Genomic DNA, 20,305 nt, shown 5'->3' on the forward strand with positions numbered 1-20,305 from the left:
TGTCACAAAATGATAGTGGAAAGAAACACTGTGTGATTGATAAAGGAGTTGGATGGTAAGCAAGCAGAGGAATTAGTTTAGTTCTACACCTAAAAATAAATTCTTGATTTAGAAGGGATCAATATAAAAAATATTATAGAAAACCCAGTGGAAGATGAAATGGTATATTTATCCCTTCTAAGAAATAATTATAATAGACCAAGGATAGAAAAAATTACAAAGAAGAGAAATAGACAGAATAAGCTGTTAAAATGCTAAATGTAGGCACACGCAAGCTGAAAGAAAACGGAAAATTATACATTAGGGAAAATATTTGTATTAAACAGCCTCTTAACTATTTTTAAAATTTTGATATTTTAGAGAATCTGAAGAAAATGAAGACCCTTTTACATGTATATATAAGTATATATATATATAGACATACCTACATGCACATACATACACAGACACACAAGAACACACACATGTACATTTACATTGACACACATACATAGACACACACACATATATGATAGGAATACTAACATGGGGCTGGTGGACTCCTTAAGCCTCTCCTAGGTCCCAAGGTTAATAACACCTCATCTAGACAGAATAGAATACATTAAAATATGTAAGAACACCCCAAAGCCAAACAAATAAATAAGCTAAAGGTATGACCAAACAATTCACTGAAAATGAAAAGAAATAGCAAACGCAAGGACAAATGATCAATAGGCATAAAATATGCTTCAAATATTGTCTATAAAATTATCAAATCACTATGAAACTGATTTTAAAAAGCAAAGTAATGTTGATGACATTGCTGGTCCCTTTTGAAAAGTAAGTTAAAATACCTTAACAAGAGCCCCAGCACATTAATACTTTTTGACCTAATTGCCTTTTTTTCTGGAAATTCATAGTCGTGAAATAGACATTTATCACACTATGAATTGTGGTAGTGTGAACTAGAACCCTTTAAATATGAAAAGAAAGGGCAGGGGACAGCTAAACAATTTTGGAAATCAATATAATGGAACAATGTGCTGCCATTAAAATGAAAATAAAATGATTATGATATGCTAAATAAAAAATAAAACTGTATAGTTTTATATTATAAAATGTGTTGAATGATAAATTTATTTTTTAAATTTCCCTCAATGTTATGCATAAAAACTTATATTCTGTGGTAAGCATGCAGAGGACATCATATTATAATAGAATCTGAGAATCTGAGATGTCCTCTTCATGCTTACCACAGAATATAAGTTTTTATGCATAACATTGAGAGAAATTTAAAAAATAAATTTATCATTCAACACATTTTGTAATCTTAGAGAGCTTATGGGGCTGTGAGTCAAATCCAGGACTCCTGACTTAATCTAATTGCACACCTGAACTATTCGAGACAAGTAGGGCCCTCGGAACTTCTGTGATGAACTCTGAGTTCCTTTTCCTCCCTTTCTCTCCTTCTTCCCTCTTTTTTCTCTTTCTTCTTTTCTCTTTCTTTTTCTTTGGAGGGGTGGGTGATTCTTACACTTCATGGTCATGATTCAAGCTTACTATCTCCCCAAATCCCATCAAACTCATAAAGCATTCAAAATATTCATGTCAGTGTTGGACTACAAGGATGTTTTAAAGTCATGTGGTACAAATGAGCTCAGATTGAGGGAGATAAAAGTCCTCACATCTTGTAGTGCAATCTCCTCTAGAATGGAAGCTCCACATCTGTCTTCATCCACCAATGAATCTCTAGCATCCAGAACAATATTTGGCACAAAAGGTCAATTAGGCTGCTCAATAAATATCACATGGTTGGAAGAATGGATAGACGGATGAGACAAAGAGGAACCCACCTAAGAGGCAAAGAGAAACAAGTTTGAAAACCCTAAAACTCTGAGCAGATCATCGCTGTGGAGTTCCATATGGTGGTCAAGAGGGATAAATCAAAAGATTTTAGGAACCGCTACAGGCCACACTCAGAGCACTTGGCTGCAGCGTCAGCCCCCATCTTTCTCTGAAGTGCATTAAAAGGTGGTGCAGGGCCGGCCTGGTGATTCAGGCGGTTAGAGCTCCATGCTCCTAACTCCGAAGGCTGCCAGTTCGATTCCCACATGGGCCAGTGGGCTCTCAACCACAAGGTTGCCAGTTCAACTCCTCGAGTCTCGCAAGGGATGGTGGGCTGTGCCCCCTGCAACTAGCAACGGCAACTGGACCTGGAGCTGAGCTGTGCCCTCCACAACTAAGACTGAAAGAACAACAACTTGAAGCTGTAAAAGGCCTGGAAAAAAATAAAGTCCTGTTCCCCAATAAAGTCCTGTTCCCCTTCCCCAATAAAATCTTAAAACAAAACAAAACAAAACAAAAAAACGGTGATGCACTAAGTTGAGATGGGTAGTCAGACTGGTTACAGAAGTGTGGCATAGTATCCCCTGCTAACTCAAATAACAAAAGCAAAATTTGCTTGATTGAACACTGAATATCCCTGATCTGTAGTGCCTTTTGCAACTCCCATTGTCATCTGGATCTTAGACCTCATCCAGGTGCCTAGAATCAGGGGCTAGCCTTGATAGTGAGCCAAGAGGCAATAAGAAGTGAGCTAATCTCAAGCCCAAGAATGATTTGGAGAACTGTATCTGCCATGCCTACACAGAGAGGGTGAAAGGACATATTCCATAAAGAAGTGAGCTTGCCTGCCAAATGACTGCCTGACCAGTAGTTATAAACTACACCACATGATAAATTGACTGTCCTGACTAGCCAGCAAAACCTTCAGTAACATAAAATTTCTCTTTTTCTCCAATGTCTGGGATTAAAAGAATTGAACTTGCTTCTTCTCTGACAGACTTCATTTCCAAATCCAGACCTGCCTCCAAAGAGTAAGTGAAACAAGAACAATTATTAATATAGGAAAAAAAAGAAGAATCATTAAATTATTATGTTCATCAGTACAAAAGAAGAAATTAGATCAGATATATACTTTGAACAAATGTTTCGTATGACATAGACTTGCTCCAAAATCCAGAAGGATAAATTTTAATATCAAATTTATATTTTCCATGAGATTAGAGAATATATTGCATTTATGAAAAGATAATTATCTGAGGTAAGACAATTTCACTTTAAGATGAAAACCATGATTACAGAATTTTAAAATGTAATGGAGGCAGTGAAGAGCACATTAAACATTGAAAAAAATGTATTAATAATTTAAGTTGTCAGTTGAAAAAAAATCTCCTAGAATTCAGAGAGAAGCATGGTGAGATAAAAGAAGATGAGTAAAAACATCAGAGTAAATATAAAAGCAGCAATAGCAGTTTAAGAAAAAAGCACCCACTAAAAGCAGGTAAAATTAATGAAAAGAATCCACATTTAGACACATCCTAGTAAAATTTCCAAATATCAAACATAGAGGAAAGGAGTCAAGGATTAAGGGGTTTGAATTTTTAAAAAAGGGTCAACCAAAATAAAAATAAGAGAGTACATGTAACTTCTGAAAGAATAGGAAAAAAGAAAGTAGATAATGTGAACAGTGTAACCAAAGACTGGGAAAGAAAACAAGAAACAACATAAAATAAAATGACAGAATGAAGAATCAAGGTATTGATCATCACAATAAATATAAACAGATCAAACTTCTCTATCAAAAGACAAAGATTATCATATTGAGTCTAAAAGCAAACTCCACTTAAACCAAAATTATAATGTTTAAAATAAAGGAATGATAAATAAATATAAGGCAACTGTTAGTCTGTAAAAGGAATACAGGGACAATATTAACATAAAAAGTTGAATTCAAACCAAAATTTTAAATGGTAGGGCTAAAATATTTATGATGTCATGAACTTTAGGCACTAAATAACATGGCATTACAATACACAAAAGCAAACAAGCATGATGAGAGGTTTTACAGACTTTACTGTCCACACTTTCACTTTTGATCATGATGATGTAACTGGAATCAAACTAGCCCTCCTGTCTCAAACATCTAGAAAACTCAATAGACTATAAGCAATTATTTTCAGGCAAATCTGACATCCAATAAAAAAAAAAAAATTACCAACCAGGTAAAGAAGCAGAAAAATACAACCAATAATGAGGAGAAAAATCAATTGAAACTGACCCAGAAATGATATCAATGATTATATAAGGACATTAAAATAGTATTATAACTGTATTTCACATGTTCAAGAAGCTACAGAAAGTAGAGAAGTTAAGTGCACACATGGGAGATATAAAAAAATAACTTCAAATCAGCATTGAAGAGATGAAAATTACAATATCTGAGAGGAAACCTACAATGGTTGGGTTAACAGCAGATTTGCATTGCATAAGAAACGAATAATTTAGTTGAAGTCATAGCAATAGAAACTATCCAAAATGAAACACATGGAGAATGCACTTTATGAAGATAGTATTACTCTTTTACTAAAACCAGAAAAACAACAACAACAGTACAAAAAAAGAAAACTGCAGACCAACATGCCCTCATAAATAAATCTTAAGTCAAGAACAAAATAAGATTGCAACTATAGGCTAGAAAATAATTATGATAATACTGTGTATCAAAACTTATGGGACTCTGAGGTAATACTCAGATAATAATTCATAATTTTTAATGTTGTTTATTCTGAAACAAAACGGTGTTTGTCAAAAACAATTACAGGCAATTGTTTACCTTCCTGGCTTCCTGAGGTGGTGGGTAACAGTTGGACCAAACAATAGATAAAATAAAAAAAGCTTAATATGAGAATCTGGAGAGTGAGATGTGATTGGGGCTTTGAAAAGCTCTGATATCATATTAAAATTTCAGCTTCTTTTTTTTTTGCAGAACTTGATATGCCAATCCTAAAATTCATGTGGAAATGCAAAGGAGTTAGAATAGTCAAAACAACCTTGAAAAAAAACAAAGTTAGAGGACACATACTTTCCAACTTCAAAACTTACTATAAAGTCAGAGTAATCAAGACAGTGTGTTACTAGCATAAGGAGAAACATATAGATCAATATTATAGCATTAAGAGTCCAGAAATAAACCCATACATCAATGGTCAATTGATTTCCAATACAGGTGCCAAGAAAATTCAATAGGGAAAGAATAGTCTTTTCAACAAATGGTGCAGGAATAACTGGCTATCCACACAGATAAGAATGAAATTGGACCCCTACTTCACACTATGTACAAAAATTAACTCCAAATGGATAAAAGAATATAAAGGCTAAAATTATGAAACTGCTTAGGATAATACATAAGTGTAAATCGTGATTTTTCTTAAGCAATATTTCCTTCAGTATAACAAGCAACCAAAGAAAAAAATAGATAAATTGTACTTCATCAAAATTTAAAACTTTTATGCTTCAGAACAGACCATCAAGAAATTGAAAAGACAACCCACAGAATGGGAGAAAATATTTGCAAATCATCTGATAATCATATATTTGATAACTGACTTTTATCCAGAATATATAAAAAACTTCTATGGGGTGGCCGTTAGCTCAGTTGGTTAGAGCGTGGTGCTGATAACACCAAGGTTGCCAGTTCGATCCCCACATGGGCCACTGTGAGCTGTGCCCTCCTTAAAAACACACACACACACACACACACAAAAAAAAAACTTCTACAGTTCAACAATAAAAAGAAAAATAACCCAATTTACAATAACCTAATAAGTAAATGATGTAGATAGGCATGTCTCAAAAAAAGATATACTTTAGGGAAATGCTAATAAAAACAACAATGAGATACAACTCCACTGGGATGACCATAATTTAAAAGATAGACAATCAAAAGTGTTAGCAAGGATGCGGAGAAATTGGAGCCTTCACACATTGCTGAAAGTAATGTATAATTGTACAGCTGTTTTTAAAAGAATTTGGCAGTTCTTCAAAAGGTGAAACAGAGTTACCATATGATCCAGCAACTCCACCTCTAGGTGTATATCCAAAGTAACTGAAAACATGTGTTCACACAAAAATATCTTGTACATGGATGTTGAGCATTATTCATAATGTCAGAAAGTGGAAATAACCCAAATGCCCATCAAGGGTAAATGGGTAGAAAAAAATGTTATATTTCCATTCAATGGAATATTATTAGGTCATGAAAAGGAATGAAATACTGATTTGTTCTACAATGTAGATGAATCTTAAAGACATTATGCTAAATGAAAGAAGACAGACAAGAAAGGCCACATGTTATAGGATTCCATTTGTATGAAATGTCCAGAATAGGCAAATCCATAGAAACAGAAAGCATATTAGTTGTTGCCAAGGGTTGAGAGGGAGGGAGCAATGGGAAGTGACAGATTAATTGGTACTGGATTTATTTTTGTAGTGATGAAAATGTTCTGGAATTAGATAGTAGTGATGGTTGTAAAACGTGAATATATTGAAAACTAGTGAATGGTTTACTTTAAAGGATGAATTTTATGGCATGTTAATTATCTCTCAATAAAAAAATCTACACTTTTGGAAATGATAAAGCAGTTTTAACCAAATTTCTAGAGAAAAAAATGTTATTTGTAGGCACATATTACGCAGAAATTACGAAAATACAGTGCTCCAAAAATTGGAAATTTTAACGAGCCAAAAATTGGAAATTATAATGAACTAGATTATTTTGTAAGAAAACACTTCCCCAAAATACACTCAAAAAGAAATAGAAAACCTGCACAGACTAAAAACCACAGCTGAATTTGAGATGGTTGTAAAAGAGTTGTACCAAAAAGGCACTAAATCTATATTGTTTCATCAGTAGACATTTCAAACTCAAGTCTGATAACACACAGAAAAGAAAACTAATGACCAGTCATGCTTTGGGTTATGGATATAAAATCTCTTTAAAAAAAAAAAAAAAAAAAGAATGATTGAATCCAGATGTACAGTAAAAAAATAATACACCACCACCAAAAAGGCCTCATTATGAGAATAGAAAGTCAATTCAATATTAAAAATCCACTATTATAACTAATCATATTAATATGTCAAAGATAGGAAACCAAATTAAACTCTTTATATACCACAGATAATACTTATGCAATTTGACTTTTTTTAAACCTACATCAAATCAAACGTCAGCTTCATGCTTAATGGTAAAACACTAGAAACATTGTAATTAAAATCAGAAAGAAGACAACAAGGCCTTCAATTATCATTGTTACCTAACTTCATTATATAAATGCTGGCCAAGGCAATTAGATGATAAACTGTAACAAAAGCATGGAATATATTCAAAATATTTAACAAGAAGTTTAGTAATATAAACTATTACATTCATTAAAAATATTAAAATTTAGACCCTTTTACTTTCTAAGAAAACTAAGCTTTATGTATCAAGATTGCTTCTCAATTAATAGTTAATTATAATTAAATTTTTGCATCAAGTCATTATAATAATTTCCAAACCATTTGTTGAGTTTTAGCAATTGTTGGTGCAATTTTTAAAACTACATCCAACGCTAATTAAATGATGCTCTCTCTAAGCTATAAACTGACACACAAGCCACACCAAATTCTTTGAACAATTTACCATTAATTGGTAGTTAGTGAGTGACTCTGTAAATGAAATTTTGAAGTCTAAAGGTCAAAAATATTACTTATAATGCTGCCTCATCTCTCAGCTTCTGCTGAACTTATAGCAATTAATCTAAAAATTTTCTAGCCTTTAAAATATTTGCCTTTTTATGTATTTAATTTCTATTATCAAATAAGCCACAAAATTGTTCACTATAATACTACATTTAATTATAAAAATGATTTATCAATCTTCATTTATTTTTAATCTATAGAACTTCATAAACATTGTTTAGTCAAATAATGGCCAAAGCAGCATTAATAATTTAATAAATTAAAGAACAATTTATTAAAAATGTAAGTTAAAATTTTAACTTTTGTCATTAAACAACAAATACAGTTTGATAATTTATCAATTTGATATAGTTTCTCTTTGAATTAATACTTTATTTGAAAGGGTATATTTCTTTATTTCTATAAAATCTCCATTTTCTTTTATTTTTGTATGTTCTAACATTTTTAATTAATGGGGGCATTAATCTGTCCACTATACTTAAGAAAACTTTCTATTAAGCTGAAGATATTATTGATATTTTAGTTAATGAGTTAGCTTAAAACAAAATCCTTTTCTTAAAGGGGTAATTTTCTAATGGTTTGCTCCTATTACACAGTTTTTGTTCAATTGATAAACTTGATATAATTCCCAAACTGCATTTGTAATTCTAGCATCATGGCCCAAGCATTCTAATTTTCATTGTCTCAGTTCCTAAATCTTCAGATATATTATAAATTTTTTCTGACATTGTACAATGATAAATTAAGAAAACATTTACAATTACTTACTTGCTTTATGCATTTTATTGCAATATCCAGTGATAATTGAATTCAGTGACTTGAACAGTGCCAAATTAAAACATCCAAAAAATTTCCTAAATTTTGGCTGAAACTGTAGACTCTCTCTCTCTAGCTATTTACAGGCACTGTTTGTGTAAAATCCAATAAGGTTTTCATGGAAATATTTCTCATTGAAACCATTTTTCTCATGTGTCAACATAAATTTTGATAAATTATTTCAGATGTTGTTCCTTCTTGCTTCATGAGATCAACAAAAACCATTAAATTATCTTCAAAGTCTTGAAATTCACATTTTAAGTAAATTATTAAAAGTATTTTATATGAAACAGTTGAGGCTTCATCAATAATGATGAAATTTTACTGCCTTGATTTATACATTTTCCAAAAAGTTGTTTTCTCATATCAGTAGATAAATATTTTGCAACAAGCAAGTTCATAAATTTAGATTGCTATGATAAGCTTATATTGATGTTGCTTGTTTTGAAGTTCTATTAAATATTTTATGTTTGACAATGCTCAATTTTTTTAACCATACCAATGGTATTTTCTAGATATTTTTTCATTTGCTTTATGAATATTCTGATAATTTTTTTTCAAAAATTTTTATTATTGCCAATGTTTTATATATGAAACTGATTTTAGTATTTTTATAACTTTCCTCATGGATGAGAGAATTTTTTTCTTTATTTAAACCATGAGTTTTAATAGGACACAATTGCCTTGCTGAGTAAATGTGGAAGTATAGCATTTTCAACTTTTAATTAGATATATTTTAAGCTCTCTGATCATCTGAACCACATTTATACATTAACAATATAAATGTTATTTTTTATTGAAAAATTAAGTTGTTTTTATTTCATTTATATAAATTATTTATTTTATTTTGCATTGTTTTCTACACAGTATCAAAAGATACCCCAGGTTCTGGTTTCTACATAATTGCAGAAGTTATTCCTGGTGTGGTTCATTATTAATATAATTTCTTCTTTGTTCTTTCACAGTCAGAAGATTCATATTTATAATATTTAAAAAGAACATTCAGAAACTTATCCAAACTTTGCTATATCTTTACTCTGGGTTTCATTTTTACTATTTAATTATAAAGCCTTACATTTAGAAACATCAGGACGCTGCACAATTACTACTTACTCAACGAATTATAGCATACTGAAAATAAAACCAAAGTAAAAACTAAACTATTTAGAAGTAGGGTGCAATTACATAATTTGGGCATGACGATAAATTGTGAAGTCTTCTCAAAGCAGCAGTTCTCAAACTTTTTGGTTTCAGAACACTTTTACAGTGTTAAAATTATTTAAGACAGTCTTAAATCTCTGTTCATGTGGGTTATGTCTATCTATGCTTATAGTAGAAGTTAAGACTGAGAATTTTCATTGTTTACGTTTATACAGTTAGATACAACAATAATAAACCTATAGAATGGTAACAGAAATAACGTTTCTCTGAAAATAACTATATTTTCCAAAATGAAAAAAAATAGTGAGAAAGTGACATTGTTTTATATTTTTGCATATCTCTTCAATGTCTGGCTTAATAGAATTCAGCTGGATTCTAAGATCTGCTTCTGCATTCAATCTGTTGTGATATCACACATCACATGGACTCTGGAAAAAGTTAACTCATGCAAGAATGAGAGTGAAAAAGGCAAAAGATATCTTAATATTATTATTAAAAGTTTTATTTTCAGAGACTCCTGAAAGGGTCACATCAACCCCCCAGAGGACACCTACTCACAGATTGAGAACCACGGTCCTAAAGCGTAGAGTGCTTCCTAAAGTGTGTACCAGGAAGACATTCTGCCTTCTATGAAATGGGCCAAACTGGCAGGAAATTTACTGCATAAATTGCTAAGCTGTCACCTTGATGGAAGGCCCATTTATTGGCAGTTGTCACGTGGGACAGCCACTAGCTTGAACTAATGGATTTACATTAGAATCTATATCATTACCTGATTTTGCTATACCTTGCAGTTACTGGTACACTATTTACCAAAAAATACAGAAGTAGTTCAAAATTTAAAGACCAGTAAGCCATACTGGTAAGTAATAGAGTTATAAATACGTGAAGGGGAGAGTTATAATTGTCATTCTTTGTTGGTGGTATATTGACATATGAAAGCCAAGAAGATTTTTAAAAATTCAAAGGGCATCTAGTAAGAAAATCTATTGCAAAGTAAAAGTGCTTGTGCGTGTGTATGTTTGTGTGTGTGTATCAACATTTATATCTATCTACATCTATATCTAGCTTTCCTATATAGCGAGGATAATTCAATCTTAATAAAAATACGCAGAACATATATGAAGAACAGAACTTGACTGGAGACATAAAAGAAGATATCCTAAATTAGAGGGTTCAATATTGTAATTCTCCCCAAGTGAAGCTATATATTCAACATTATCAAAATAATGCTATTTTTGAACTTGATAAAATTATTTTAAAAGTTTTTATATAGGATTGAATTTGATAAAAATATATATGCAAGAATAGCAGAACAAAATCTGGAAAAAAAGAATGAGGCGGGGAGTATTGGGTCTGTTTTATTGTGGTAATGTTTATTAAAAATTTGTAGTACAAAAATAATGTAGTTTTGAGACCAGAATAAATAGGCAGATTAATGAAACAGAATAGAAAGTCCCCAAAAAACCTAAGGTGTATCCCAATTTAGTACATAATAAGGAGAGCATCTCAAATTCAAAGAAAAAAGAAGAATTATTCAATAAACAGTGGTACAACTGGCTAGTCATTTTGAAAGAAAAAAAGGTTTGTTGCCTAACTCACATCATACACCAAAATAAATCTCAGTAGCATTAAAGACTTAAATATCAATGAGATATTTAAAGCAATTAGACAAAAATATAGAGAAATATTTATATAATCTTGAAATAGAATAAGCTCTTTTAAGGATAGAAAAAAGATTTGACCACATAATAATTGAAAAATTGCATTAAAATAATGAATAAAGTAAAAAATAAAAAACAAACTAATAGTTGAACATTCCAGTAAAAAAGTAGACAGCAGCATATTTATGAATAAACACAGGTGGCCAGTAGGCATAAGAAAAGATGCTCAACTTAGTTGTAATCTAAGAGTAAACATAAAAACAAGGTATCAGTTTTCACCTACCACATTGGTCCAGAGTATCATGCCATCTATTGGTTAGTGCATAGAGAAAGGGATATGTAAGCTGGACCCATGGTTTGGGATGGGGTGCAGGTGGATTTGGAAGTATGTAGTTAAGTTTTTAAAATATTCATAATCTCTGATGCAGAAATTCCATTTTTTAAGGAAATACTCAGGAAGGTTCAAGAAGCTCTTCACAATATTGTCTCCTTATTAAAATATCAGAAACAACCTAAGTGGTCGATAATAAGGGTTTGGTATATGCATCTCTACCAAATAACAAAGGTTTGGTATATTCTGATATACCATACATGATGCCACATGTGTCATATCATAACAGCATGGTATATTCATATGATGAAATATGCTGTCATTAAATATGACATAAATATATTTGTATTGACTTAGAGACAGGTTCGTGATACAATCTTAAAAGCACCCTCCCAGGCAACACGTAGAATCTGATTTCATTGTTTTGAAAAGTTTGTTATTCATGTATCTGTATTATACATATATGTGTGGAGAAACTGTCAGGCTTTATAATAAAATACTAACACTCATTAACTTTAGAGGTGAGCTTAAAGATGAGTTTCCTTTTCTTTTCACTGTTTTTGCTGACCTATAATTTTTTCAACACTAGACATGGATGACTTTTTCAAATATATATACACATACATACATATACATATACATATATATATATATATATATATATATATATATATATATATATATATATATATAATTTAAATCTTGCCTAGGCTGCCACCCAACTAAGTTTGGACCTTAGTACTTCCTTTCAGAGACTCATGCTCTGTCAGTTCTGTATACGGGGAAGTGGAGGGGCTTGGTCACAGAAGGACAGGCTCAGGCTCTTAGAGATTGTGCTGTTGGCTGATATAAAGGGTCTAAATGTACACTGAGAAAAGACTGCCAATCTGCTGGGGTGTCTGGAGGGCTGGAGCCCACACGCTTCCTCCTCAGGCTGATCTATCTGGTGAGTTGCCCCATCTCATGGATCTGTGGCTTCTACCCGCTCTGCCAGGGGATTAGGTACCAGTCCACACTGGCCACTCACCCCTCTGATTCCATTCTCTCTTTCAGTGATGACCAACCTCCATTCTCCCTTAGATCCCACAGTGCCACCGAGAAGGGCGACTATGACCATGCTTGGTTCGCCAGTCAAATCTTCCATCCTCACCAAGCCCTTTGCTCAGAACACAGCCAAGAGACTTATCACCCCACATGGTTATCTGCTTATGGGCCCGTGTCTTCTATCAGGCCTTATCAGATTCTGGCTCCCACCAGCCCAGGAAGCCACCCAGTGTGTATCTGAGGCCCTAGCACTTACTTGGCCAGAAGCTGCAAACCTGTGACTAATCTTGGAAATTTGGGATGGAATTTCATTTTGCCTGCTGTTCCCCAATACCGTGCATTCATTCAAGTATTCATTGAGGAACATCTCTGTTCCTACTTTTCTTCCTAAACAGCACCCACCAGAGCTGGCAACAACCTTTTCAGTAATTAGTAAGAAGCCAGAGTGACTGAGGTTTCAGCATGAACCGAGAAAGAGCTGACTGCCTGCGTCCTGCTGCTTCCACCTGGCTGCCTCACTGAGAGCCACGAGCCAAGGGTCTGGACAGAATATCCAAGAGCACAGGATTTGGGGATCAAATGACAGCTCAACCACTTAGAAGCTGTATGACCTTGGGCAACTGACTTCCCCTCTCGAAGCCTATTTCCTCGCCTGTAACCTTGGGGCTGATAATAGTGCTTACCTCTTGGTTTTGATTATTACGTGAGATAATGTATGTGAAGTTCACAGACTTGGGCTCAGTAAGTGGAGCTTTAGTGGTTGCTATTATTTTTCTGGTGGTTATAGCATTTGTTAGCTGAGTCAGCACTGGTGAGAATGAAGAACTGCCTGAGACCCCACCATTAACGGTCATTCCTGTAGACTTGGGTCATGGTGAGACCTGAGAGCTCCCATATGACAGACAAGGCTGCTGAGTGAGGCCCAGAGGAGATGTGACTTGTTCAAGGTCACCCAGCGAGCCTGTTGTGGCCATCAAGACCCAGGTCTTCTGTCTCCCACACCAGCACCTTCCACCAAGCCACATGTTCGCTTTGAAGAAGAGTCCAGCCTTTCAAATAACAATAATAATGATAATAATAATAAGTTCCAAGAAGAGAAGGATTCCTCCCATTCCCTTTCCTTGACTTGAGTTTCGCAGGTACAGCTGCCTTTGCACCATTAGTGAGTGGTGAAGCCAGGCCGATGCTCAAAGCACAAGCTTGCCAGCAGGCAACAACACAACTCAAAGGGCATACAAGCCAGCAGGCAGCAGCTTAAAATAGCAGGCAGCAGAGTCAGTCAGCAAACCAAAGCAAAAGAAGAAAACTGGTGGTCGTGATCAGGTACCAGCCATCCTGCTCAGAGCCCCAATTGTTGTGGTCACCCACTTATGTGGCACCAATCTACCACCCAAAATCTGGTTTGGATGTTGTATCTGATGATACCACACATGCACCAACAAGAGTAGGAGAAGATTTATTACTCACATAATAAAGCTTTCTGGAGCTTTATTGAGCTTTAAGGAAAAGGTTCCCAAGCTGGTAAGTAAAATGATTTGAGAGAGTGAGGAAAGGAGATTCGTTTGGGGTTTTATGATGGTTAGAAGATGGGGCTGGAGTAAGTATTCCCAAGTGTGCAGATTGGGGCTTGTATGGCATTTAATTCTCCAACTACTGTTGAATTCTATCATGTATTTTGAGGCTGTGTTTTGTATATATATATATATATATATATATATATATATATACACACACACACACATATATATGCGTATGTATATATACATATATATGTGTGTGTATGTGTATATATATATATAATTTTCCTGATGTATTTACCCTTATATTATTATGAAATGTCCCTCCTTGTCTCTAGTAATATCTCTTATCTTAAAGTCACCTTTGAATCTAAGGTGTGTCTCTCATACAGAGCATGTAGTTGGATCATGTTTTTTTATACAGTTAGAAAATCTCTTCCTTTTGATTGAGGTGATTAGATTATTTGCGTTTTGATAGGTTGACTTTACATTTGTCATTTTTTAATGTTTCCTATAGATCTCTTATCTTTTTTTGTTATTCTGTTTCTCCTTCACTTTCTTATTTTGTGTTAAATATACTTCTGTGTACCATTTTAACTCCTATATATTTTTTAGTTATTTCTTATTGCTCACTTTTGGATTATAATATGCATGTTAACTTATCCTAGTGTACTTAAAATTAATAGGAACTTAGTTCTGGTGAAATATAGAAACTTTGCTACAATATATAGCTCCAATTCTACCCTTCCTCTTTGTGCTGTTTTTTCATATATATCTCTCTATATAAACCTAACAATACAATGTTAATATTGTTTTATACAATCTTATGTCTTTTTTTAAAGTTAAAAGAATGAAATAAACAATATAGATAAACTTTCATATTAACTCTCTTCTTTTAACTCTTATTAGATATTTATCATTTCTGATGGTTTTCATTTCTTCCTGTAAATTTAAATTACCATCTGGTGTCAATTCCTTTTGGCTCAAAGGACTTTTTATAGTATCCGGTAGGGCAGAAGGCAGGGCAGGTCTAATAGCCATAAATTCTCTCAGCTTCTTTTTAAAATTTTACATCTGCGAATATCTTTATTTAGTTTTCACTTTTTAAGTTTTGTTTAACATAGAATTCTTGTTTGACAGTTCTTTTTTTTCCAGTAATTTTAATATGTCATTCTAGTCTCCATTATTTTACATGAAAAGTCAGTTATTAAAAGTATTGATGTTTTTCTGTATGTGCTGAATCATTTTTTTCTTACTGATTTCAAGATTTTTGTCTGTTTTGTCTTTCTATAGTTTGACTACAATGTACCATCTAGTTCTGGATCTTTTTGTATTTATCTTACTTCGGGTTTATTGAGCCTCTGATGTATCTAAATTAATGTTTTCTTCAAATTTGGAGTTTTCTGCCATTATTTCTTGGAAGAAATTTTGTTGCCCCTTTCTCTCTCCTTTCATTTTGGTGCTACCATTTTGCATGTGTGCTGGTGTGCTTGATGCTGTCCCACGGTCTCTGAGGCTCTATTATTCATTTTTATTCAATTTTTTTCTCTCTGTTCTTCAAAATTGATCATTTCTATTAATCTATCTTCAAGTTCATGGATTCTTTGGCCATTTTTAACCTTCTGTGAAAGCTCTGTAGGTGAATTTCTCATTTCAGTTATTGTACTTTTAACTTCAGAATTTCCATTTGGTTCCTTTCAATTTCAATAATTCCTATTATTTTGTTGAGATTCTCTGTTTATTCATTGTTGCCAAGCTTTTCTTTAATTTTTAAACATTTTCTTTAGTTCTTTGAACATATTTATATAACTGCTTTGAAGTCTTTATTTGCCAAATCAAACACCTGGGGGCACTCAGAAGCAGTTTCTATTGTTTGTTTCCCGAGTATGGATCACACTCCCCATTGCTTTGCATATTTCATATAATTTGTTGTTGAAACCTGAACATTCTAGGTAACATATTGTAACAAGTCTGGATGCTGTATTTTCTCCCTGAAAGTTATTATCATTATTTTGTTTGTTTGTTTGTTTAGTAACCTGCTTGAGCTAAATCTGTCTCCCCAGTGGTACCATGTTTCCCCGAAAATAAGACCTAGCCAGACATTTAGCTCTAATGCGTCTTTTGGAGCAAAAGTTAATATAAGACCCGGTCTTATATAAGACCCGGTATTATACTATATTATATTACAATATTATATTATATTATATTATATTATATTATATTATATTATATTATATTATATTATATTATATTATATTATATTATATTATATTATATGAAACTCAGTTTTATAGTAAAATAAAACCAGGTCTTATATTAATTTTTGCTCCAAAAAAAGCATTAGAGCTGATTGTCTGGCTAGGTCTTATTTTTGGGAAAACACGGTATGGAGCTGCTGATATCTCTGCCCAGTTTTTTTTTTTTTCTTTGTAAGCTTGGCTTCCTAAGGGTCATCCCTGTGTCCGTATAGCTTAGTAGTCAGCTAAAGATCAGGCAGAGTTTGTGCTGAAACACCTCAAGCAAGTAAGTCTTCTGACCTCTGCTAAAATGTGTATGTGGGTAAAGGTACCAATTCAAAGTTCAGGTCATTTTTAAGTCTGTCCAGCATTTTATTTTCTGCTGGGCCTTTTGGGGTCTCTTATACACATGTGAGCAGCCTTAGGGTCACCTAGGATTATGTTTATCGCTTGTGTGCTCTCTGGTCTCTGCTGCTTATATGTGTAGCCTCAGCCAGAAACATGGTTGGCCCAATCACGGCCGCAATCCCAGACCCTTCCTGCTCACCTGCCACCAGGATAGCCTCTCTCACCAATGCTGCTGGATGGATGCAATCCATCCAATGCTATGGATGCTTATTGTTCCAAATTAAATAAGTCCTTTTGACTTCAGCAGTGCAGCTGCCTGACCTTGTGGCCTGCCCCATCCTGGCAGAATCACTGCACCAACTAAGCTGAGAGGGAAGTGGGGGCTGAGAAGAGCCACAGGCAAGAATACCACACTTCCACTGTGCTTATCCAAAGTTCATTAGTTTTCAAACATAAATGCTTCTCAGATTGGTGTATGACTTAAGCTCATTTCCAGATGATTGAAAGGGTCATTTTTGTCCAACTTTGGGAAGGTGCTCTTTGGGAAAAATATTTGCTGAAAAATATTTGGCTACTTGTCCATAGCCAAAAGTCTGAATTTGAGGCTATAATTGTAAACCTAGGTTAACTGACCCTAAGCATGTGTCCTTTTTACTGTACCATGTGGCCTCCATTATGTTGGTTTAGCACCTGACAAGTTTTTTTCACAAGTATTAACTCTATTTAGTACCCAGGACAATCCTGTAAAAAGTTTGTTTTTATTATTCTAGTTTCAGAGCTAAAACAGTTGAAGTATAAGACATACTGGAGGTGAATATTTACAAGTGCAAAAATTTGGATTCAGAAAGAAGGACAGTCTTTGGCCAAGGATATGCAATGAATCAATGACTGCTAGAACTAGGATCTGGGTCTTCCATTTCCCAGCTGAGGGTCTTTGTGCATTACCCATTAAGATGAGGGAGGATGGGGGATAACAGTACCCCTCCTCACTCCCTTACTGGGCTACCCCATCCACCTCTCCCCCACACCATCCCCCATCATGGCTTTACTTGTGTGAAGAAAAAGCACAGGTCAAAGGGTATTAAGTGATTGGAGCTTCCTGCCCCTAGAGGGCGCTGCTCTTTCTAGAACACTTAAACACAGGTTGCGTATAAAGGTGATTTAAATGTTAAAGCATTTTGGATTATGCAACTGCATGCGTTCTTTTAATCTAATTATAGCAGGATTAATATGTCTTTAATAGGTGACTATTAATAATTTGTATTGTTATCTTTAATAATATAATTCTGCTTAAAATATCCACTTTCATCACTTTTCACAGGGACTTTCCCTCCGTTCCTGGGTTTTAGTTGGAGTTGGTAGCAGTTTATGAAAGCATCCATGAGTGGGGGTTTAACAAGGCAATTTTTAGAGAAATAAAGATCTGTTTCCAATGAAAGGAGATACCAAAAAATTATAGCATTAAAACAAGTAGATATCTGTGTGTCAGAGTTATAAAATGAAAAATAAAAATCCTAAACTTCTCTGAAATTCCTCCCGCCTCATAAACTTAAGCTTTTGGATTCTTCTGGGGGCAGATCTCTTCATTTTGCTGTGACTTACGTTGACTGGAAAGCCTAATATTTTGTTTCAATAAAAATGTCAAGTTCAAAATGGAAAGTGTAGTGAACATTTTCTGGCTTCCCCTCCAGGTCTACTTTCTCCCCTTTGCTTTGCTCTGTGCCCAGGAGGTTAACCTCTAAGAACTGTATCAACCAGCTAGCTCCCTTGCCCTCTCTAGGGCTTCTAGTAGATTTGACCACTGGGAGGAACCATCAGGAAAACTATGCAGGAAAAAAGATGGTATTTATTCCTCCAGCTCTCTCCTGTTACTGTGGTTTGGCAGTGATCATGTTTCCCTACTTAAGACATGTTCCTCCTGTTGGTGGCCCTGTCCCATAGCTACAGGTCTCACAGAAGCTAGGTAAAGACTCTTTCTCTTTGCCCTTGGCCCAGGGGTGGAATGGCTTTGCTAGTCCCTGGTACTTTGCCAGCCTCTGTTGCTTTCCCTTAACCCTGCCCTCACCTGTGTAAATAGACACGTGACTAACTCTCTTGCCTTTCATCCCTTTTGAGTGCTGAGACCTGCTGAGACTCGATACAGAAATCCAGCATGGATCTGGAAAAGAGGGTCGATTTAGGGAGTCCTGAGGCTTTCTTTGCTTTGGGTCCTAGCTCAGGTACTAGTTTGCCAGATGATCTTGGCTAAATCTTTTTTACTCTCTGGTTTGCAAATGCCTCGTCTGTAAAAAGGCTGGTTGGACAAAATCAGAGGACTTGGCACATTTATTTACTCATGTACCTCCAAAAGAATTCTGAAAAACCACATAATCACATATTTTAAAAATTTGCCATCACGGTTTTAAATAGTTGTAAAGATTGTAATGCCCTGCATATTAGAAATATTAGCATTCAAAAATAAAATGGTTACATCACTCTTTTAAATATATCCAATGGAATTTAAATATCAGATGGATTTTATACCCACCGTCATCCATTTAAAAAAATAGATGAACAAACTCTTAACAGCTAGAAATTTTACAATGTTCCTCTTTCTCCTTTAAATCATTTTTTTCCATTCCACTTCCCCCACAGAATTTTATAGGAATGTAATATATTTTTCTGCTTGTAAGTTTCATATGGATCATTTTGACATAGTCTCTAAATCAAAAATGTTTATAGGCAGAAATTTTAAAGAGTTTTTATTTCCTGTGATCATAAGACTCTAAGGGTTAAGCATTTTTCTGAATATGGTTATCAAAACAATCAATTTTAGGGTACAGTTGATCAGAATTTTAATAGTTATTAAACATAAAAAGTAAAATTAATGGAAAAATTTCTCTTAATGGGATGGATAGAAGAGGGGTTGTGGTGTCTTGATTAAAGGAAATTCTGCTCCCTGATATTTGGATTCAGCCCTCTGGTGCCCTCTCCTTCACCCCCTTCACCCAGGGTTTTCCACCTCAAGCAATGTCCCACAGTAAGATTTGGATGGATAAGGGATGCACCTTTATTTTGTCAAATAGGAGAAGAGCAGGGAAGGTGGGAAAGGAGAGCCAGGTTTATGCATTCATATCCAAGTTCTCAGGTTGGTCACTTGTAGAAAATCATGCACATGGCAGTTGAGAATCTAGAAATGGATTCTCTTAAAACTCTGTGTCTACTGCTCCTTGGAAATTGTATCTCCAGTGGATACACCCCTTAATTTGAAGGACCAGGCGTGGTAGTGTCTGAAGGGCACCCCTGAGTGGAAGCTTTCATAGAGTCCTATCTAAGAGGGCCAGTTCTGGAGTCAGATTGCCTCAACACTAATATGCTGTCTGACATGGGCAACTCCCTTCACTTAAGTTTCGTGCCTTTGTTTCCTCATCTGTACAATGGGGATATATACAGGTCTATCTCATGGGGATTCTTCAAGAATTGAATGAGGTAATACGTGTAAAGCACCTGGTATATGCAAATAGTATATCTAGAAAGGTTTATAGGATTGTGGGGGTGCCTCCCAGCTCTGACACACCCGCTGAGTATGATCTGTTTTCTTCCATTAAGCCTCCCAACTTAAGGCTGTTCTAAATGTCCTGATGT

The sequence above is a fragment of the Rhinolophus sinicus genome, linkage group LG04 (assembly GCF_036562045.2).
Source record: "Rhinolophus sinicus isolate RSC01 linkage group LG04, ASM3656204v1, whole genome shotgun sequence".
NCBI classification, from domain to species: Eukaryota; Metazoa; Chordata; class Mammalia; order Chiroptera; family Rhinolophidae; genus Rhinolophus; species Rhinolophus sinicus.